At 33.4% G+C, this 6846-nt stretch overlaps 1 long non-coding RNA gene across 1 annotated transcript in view; it reads right to left on the bottom strand.

The window, feature by feature from the left end:
* Nucleotides 1–6428: 6428 nt before the first annotated feature.
* LOC149805694 (uncharacterized) overlaps nucleotides 6429–6846 on the bottom strand; it is a 2529-nt gene continuing 2111 nt past the window's right edge. Inside the window, exon 2 of the long non-coding RNA XR_016419773.1 lies at nucleotides 6429–6761. This is a non-coding gene — a long non-coding RNA (uncharacterized LOC149805694). The remainder of the gene's footprint in view (nucleotides 6762–6846) is intronic.

The following is a 6846-nucleotide window of genomic DNA, read 5'->3' as shown; positions in this document are numbered from 1 at the left end:
AAGAAGCAGAAGGACTATTGATTACAAAACTGACAACAGAGAGAGAGAGAGAGAGGGAGAGATAACGAAAATTTTAAGATGAAGTCCCATTTATTTCAATTTTGCTCTTTTCACTAAGGCTGTATCATAGACTGTTTTCCGTTTTGATGCAATCGCGGGGAACACTCAAGGGATAAAGTAAATAATTTTGTATGGGAGTGTTAAAAGAGCAAGTATTATATTTGTTCGACGTTTATCTGTCTATTTATTTATCTATTCATCTCTCTGTCTATCATCTTACTTATGTGATCAGAACTTCATCAATATCATAAAATTCAACTTGTGACATATTTCTGCGAGCCACTCAGTTTTCAGATAAAGCTCATTCGGCGCACAAAAATGTACCTATGGTATGAGGCGCCGTAGCGGACAAAAGCTGATCCATTGAGAAAGATGCAGCTGAAATTTATGTGTCGTATGTCGAGAAATCCAATATCAAGTGTTGAATCAAACTGCGTGTTCTTAAAGTTACATTTTCTATATCGAGATGTTAGATTTTTTATGTTGAATTTATACGGTGGTAGTTTAAAGTTCTATTTCCTATGTCGACGTTTTACAGTGTATATTTTTAATTACACAGCGGTGGTTGAAATTTCAATATCATATGTCGAGAATCCCTAGTTCACACGTTATATGTAACTGTTTGTGATGAAAGTTCCATTTCATATGGCGAGTATTTATTTTTCATCTGTTGAATTTCACAGCAACGAGAAGCAGCCTCCTTGTTTAAAAATAACTCTGTCCGTTTACTAGAGCGACCTCTAGCAAAGAAATTCATAGTAATTCTCGACCTGTGAATGGTAACTTTCAAACTGTAAAAGCATGAAATGTAATGGTTCCTCATAATTGAATACACGAATGATGTATCTTAATACTCGATATTATTTTAGAGGACATTGTGTAATGTTACTTTAACACCAAGACATCATTTCACCATATAAAAAATAATAATTCTGACAAGCACAATAAAATGTCCAATTACCGCTGTGTAATTCAACAGATATAGTCTAAAAACTCAACATACGAAATGGGACTTTCAGCACAATCAATGTGATTCAAGATGTTAAACTGAAAGTCTCGACATATGACATTAAACTTTCAACAATCGCCGTGTAATTCAGAAGATACAATCTAAAAACTCGACATTGGACATATAATTTTCAACCAGCGCTGTGTAATTCAACAGATGAAATACTCAACGTCAACTCGTTGAACCAATACTTAAATTAGGAATTATCGAAGTATAACATTGACATTTCAACCACCGCCGTATAATTAAAACGTCACAATCTGAAACCTCAACATAGAAAATACAACGTTCAACCACTACTGTTTAATTAAATAGATGCAATCTAAAATCTCGACATAGAAAATGGAATTTTAAGGACAAGTATTTTTGATACAACACGTGAAATTGGAATTCTAGACATATGACATTAAATTTTCAACGGCAACGTTCTCTTTTGTCCGCTACGGCGCCTCATACATATGGAATGAAACCCGAAACACAATCCCAACACTGCTTTAATATTTAAGTCTACACTTGATGTCATTAAAGTTTCTTATCGTAATAATGTATGTGTTGTAATTAAGTGTAGTTGTTTTTAATTAATGTTTATATATATATATATATATATATATATATATATATATATATATATATATATATATATATATATATATATATATATATATATATATATATATATATTTGGTGTTTTATCTAAGATAATCTTTCCTTTTGCATGCAAATAACAGAATATTGAACTGAATAAAACAAAATTCATCCAATTTTCGGTCATAATTATATTTTCATCTTGGAACGATTCTAGGAAATAGTTTTACGTGGCTGGAAAGATTTAGATGTACCATCGAAAACGAAAATTATGATAGTACCATAGAATCGGCTCTAGCGTGGCAGCGGCTACCTTTGTCATACGTGAATTTAATTCTCACAAGCAGGGGGCTTATTAAAGCTAATGACATGTACATACCTATGTTTGAAACAAATAAATAATTTGCATGAACAGAAATAAGCTGTTATTGCTGAAGCCCGCCTTCAGGTTCCATTTGGCGATAAATGAGTTAGAACAATATAGAGCAATCCCCGGCAGAAGGAGTAACCTTGCATATATGATTTCTGTGTAGGCTCGGCACTGACACATGGTTATTCTGAAACTGTAAACTATAATAGTGCGAAGAAAGAAAGAAACAAACAAACAAACAAAGAAACAAAGAAAGAAAGAAAGAAAGAAAGAAAGAAAGAAAGAAGGAAGGAAGGAAGGAAGGAAGGAAGGAAGGAAGAAAGGGGCAAAACAGAAAAATATTGTTGCAGATAGTGATCTGTAGACTTCGTAGATCATAGTCTCAGGATCCCGATTTCAATATTTGTCTTGTTACCCTCCTCTTCGTCGTAGTCCTATTTTTGTATCATTACAAGCATTTTGCAGACAAAACTTCGGTTTCCTTTCAGCCAGTTGAGGCTTATTATTAAATAATGTAAAAATAGAAAATTGGACATTTATGTATGTCTCTATAGGCTGAATCTCCTTCATTGTTTCTGTATTTACAAGTATTATAGTTTTGTGAATAGTTTTAGAGATTACCAGATGTACTAAATGGCAAGATTTCAATACAAACTATCTCTGAATATCACAATGTTACATTTGATGAATTCTGATTATATGGTTCATTAAATTTCCAAATTACAAAGCGAAAAATGAATGCCTTATTGGTATTTTCGACCAACGCCCCATATTAAACAATACGGTTCAAGTAAATACAATGTGCGTCATGGTGTACAAAAATGTCGAGTTCAACACGACTATACATGGATAATTTCCTACAGTTTAGGATATTATAAAGTGTTACTACCACTAAGTATACCATTCAATATTTGAATGAGTTGTCAAAGATTGTCTCAGACGAAATCCCAAATTAGTATTGTAGTAAGAAAGATTTCTTATAATTAATATATTACTATGACTCATGAGGGATACAAATATTTCTACAGACGGATAGAGATTATAAACTTCATTAAAATATTTCTCTCTTACATGGCCATAAACTGGACAAACGCAAACGAAATGGAATTCGTCTTCTACCAAATATACGCTATTTTTCCGGCATAGTTCACAATACCTATAATTTCTCTAAATCCTACAATCCACAACTAACTGGTATATAAACATAGTATTTGATTTACCTATAATTAATTAAACTTCGATATTACATATTCATTTTGAATTGTTGTATCTACAACTGTTCTAAAATTCATTAAATTAAATGTTAACTAGCAAAACGTGCGCTAATATTTTCAGCGCGTCACAGACGTAACTACTTCGTTTTCCTACAGGACATCTAATACCATGTTACCTTAAAAGATTATATACATCATGTGTGTGTGAGAGAGACAGTCAGACAGACAGAACGATAGGGATTTTAACGTAGCTTTAAAAAATTTCAAAGTCATATCGATATTACGATTTTACGATATCAAGGTGGCTGTTTTTAGTAATGTGTAGCACTAGGGGCATCATGCCACAGACAAGTAATAATCACGTCCCACCCAGTGACATTGTCCTGACACCAGGCTGACCAGTCTTAACACTAATCTCTTAATGCTGAGTGCAAAGCGAGGACGCTTCTTGTACCAATTTCATGTCATTGAAATGACTCGTTTGAATGGTTCCAACCCGCGACCTCCCTCATCCGAGGCGGAAACTCTAACCACTTAGGCCACCGGAGCGTCCTACACATTATTTTAATGGCCAGATTAAGTGTGCGTAATATATTCTTTTTCATGAAGTCGGGTTCAGGGAAATGGAATAGTTTATAGCGTGCTGCGAATGGTTTGACGTTATAGAAGGTTCACGAGACGGATATGAGAACTTTACAATAAGTAACCTTCCAGACCCAGAGTAAAAAAAAGTCATCGTCAGTACTTTATCTTCTTTACATAAATATTACTAGTAAAATGTATTTTAGTTATTTTCCATGGTGGGTATTTTTCAATGCATTTTGAAGACATTTTGATTAGCTAGCAAAAGAAACACATCTACTTACCGAGCGACCTATATGAGTACATATGACTCTAAATAAGACATTACATTGAAGAGATGAAATTCTTGCGATCCAACTCTCAGTGAAGAAGCTACATGAAATCAGTGTAAAGAAAGGTTCCATATGTGATAGGACACGGTGTCATCATCAATCAGTCGTCCTTCAAAACAGTTGTATCATTTGTCGTTACATATGATAAACGTGTTGCATAATAAAAGACTAGTTTAGATTTATTTGTATAGAAAAAGTATTCTGGCGCCATACAGGCAACTCTAATTTTGTTTTAAAAGCCACTCAGACAAATCAAATCTCTAATTAAACTTAGCATACAGACTGTCGAAACTACCATATTGAATCGCTTATAAGTCAGCTTCAATTGCAAAAAAAGTTGACCCTGATCTGCCGCAGCGTTATGAGGCAACATATCTTGGTCTATAAGTAGTTAAGGGGGTCTACTTATAAGCATGCATGGTCTGATACATAACCGAGTATATACGGTAGAAAATATATCACTGAGTAAATTATAGGTCAGTACTCTATTGAAATAACTACATATATCTGCTTCACCGACTTTGAAATTTTATTTTAATTCTGAACAAATTAGAAAGGCATCTAATTAAGACATTTATTTTTTGAAAAAGCAGTAAAAAGGCTAATTAGCATCAGCGAAATCCGACTATTCTTGCTCCCTGTAGAAAACATCCCTTGGGGTACTGAGAGAAAATTGTAAACGGTAAATCACGGTATTGGTAAAATTATAATGTATAGTCGTGATCAAACGTCCTTTTGTTACATATATTTGATTTAATTTATATTTGATTTAATTTGTATTTAATTTGATTTGATTGTTTGTGGGTTTTGGAATCTTTTTATTTTCTTTACATGTCAATATAATGTAATTTTTTTACAAGGAATTTGATATTTTCCAGATAATTCAGTTAAAATGAATGTTTCTATAAATACCTAATAATATAAACAATTGTTTCTATTTTTGACATAGTTCCTTGATTGAGGGTCAACTAAACAACTTTTTTCGAGGAGTAAAATGATTGGTTCTCATCAAGGACATACAGAAGCTATTTCGCAAAATATTTCGCAATTAGAGATTTCCGAAGTTGCGAAATACTTAGTATTAATAGTGATGTTCAGAGAGAGGGAGCTTTCAGAGTCCAGTTGTTTTCTTCTGTTGTGACCAAAAATGAACTTTTGGGTTTTTGAATTATTAATTAATTTTTCTTCAAATTAGTTGGACTCTGAAAGATTAATTAGTTTCTCTGGAAATATTATTGTATTCATACCGAATTCTTGAACAAGGACATTTATTGAAAATTCTGTTTGGATCTCCAAGAACGAAGGATAAATTATTATGTTTCTACAAGGAACTGTAGACGTCAAAACAGTACAACATTTCAATATTAGGACTGCAAAAACTTTATTCGTCGATTATTCTTGTCTTAATTTTGGATTTGATTCTGGAAACAGTAAGTTCATATATTTTTCATTTTTGCAGTATTTTTCCATGGAAATAAATTATTTGTTATATTTTCCAAAGCTTGTTGTTTTCGCTCTTTCTTGTGTTACTGTTAATTCGAGCCTAGCCACGTAACACCTTTGAAGAAGAAATAAAACTCCAGGCAATGAATGACTTTCCTTGATCAAATCGTCAAACAGTAATCTATCTCTTCGTTCCCAAAGATCGGAATACTGTCTCTAAATTTAGTTTAAGTCCTGCATGTTCACAGTTAGTAGCAATACCAAAATTTAAGTACCAGATATTCCACAGATAATCTGAATTCTTATTTAATGGGTCAAAATTGATTTTTGCACGTTTTATCTACCAACACCCGCCGAGGAAGATGTGCGCACAAGACATAAGTGACAAATAGAATGGCTTATTAAAGTGGGAAAATAAAATGACTGTCAATTAAATTTGAATCTCATTATATCATTTAGCAATTTTAAGTCGACCGGAATATTTGAATCGTTCCATATGTTTTAGAATCTTGTTTTACCCCGGGTTAAACCATTCTGCTTACTGTTTTATTTTTCACCAAATTGCGAGCCATCTACTCCAAGACGAGTCCATCAGCCATATCAGACTGCGCAAAACCAATAACGTATTTCTTATTGAAAACACATACTTGATAAACATTTATATAAGTGTAACGTCGCCCTCTTAGGAAGAGGGGTGGTAAATTGGATTTGGCCGGCATTATCTAGAGGATGAACTCCCTCGATGTTATAGCCCGGTGGGAGTGAAAAAGAACAGAATTTCAACAGACAACAGAGCAAGAATACTGGGAAGAAATAAAGCAATACGAGCCCCCTTAGACAAGAAAAATAACAAATTTAATCAAACAAATTAAGTGCGGCAATTCCAATTCAATCTAAACAAATTCAACATAATGTAATAGCAGTGTTCAATTTGGATTTATTTCATCATAATAACGAATGGTGAAATGAGCTCAATGTCCACGACCGATTTGCGTCACCTTCCTCCCTTGACCGTGTATCAGCGTCTTGATATTTTCTCGACTTCCTAATATATGTGCTTCATCCCTTCCTGGACTTCCTAGTCCTTAATTCTGACCGCGTCCTTTCTTTTTTTGTCTCGGAAATCCGTCTTCGTACTGTCCCGTCTCTCTCCAAAAAAGCTTTTCCTTAAAGGACAAAATTACCCTTAAATCTCTGTATGTACCTTTTTCTACATGGACATAAAATTCCCGTATTTCGTTACTCAAAAGC

Source organism: Sinohyriopsis cumingii, chromosome 2, assembly GCF_028554795.1.
Source record: "Sinohyriopsis cumingii isolate HCF-2022 chromosome 2, ASM2855479v2, whole genome shotgun sequence".
Taxonomy (NCBI): Eukaryota; Metazoa; Mollusca; class Bivalvia; order Unionida; family Unionidae; genus Sinohyriopsis; species Sinohyriopsis cumingii.
Note: the sequence above shows the minus strand (reverse complement) of the source record. Positions and strands in the feature narration are given on the sequence as shown.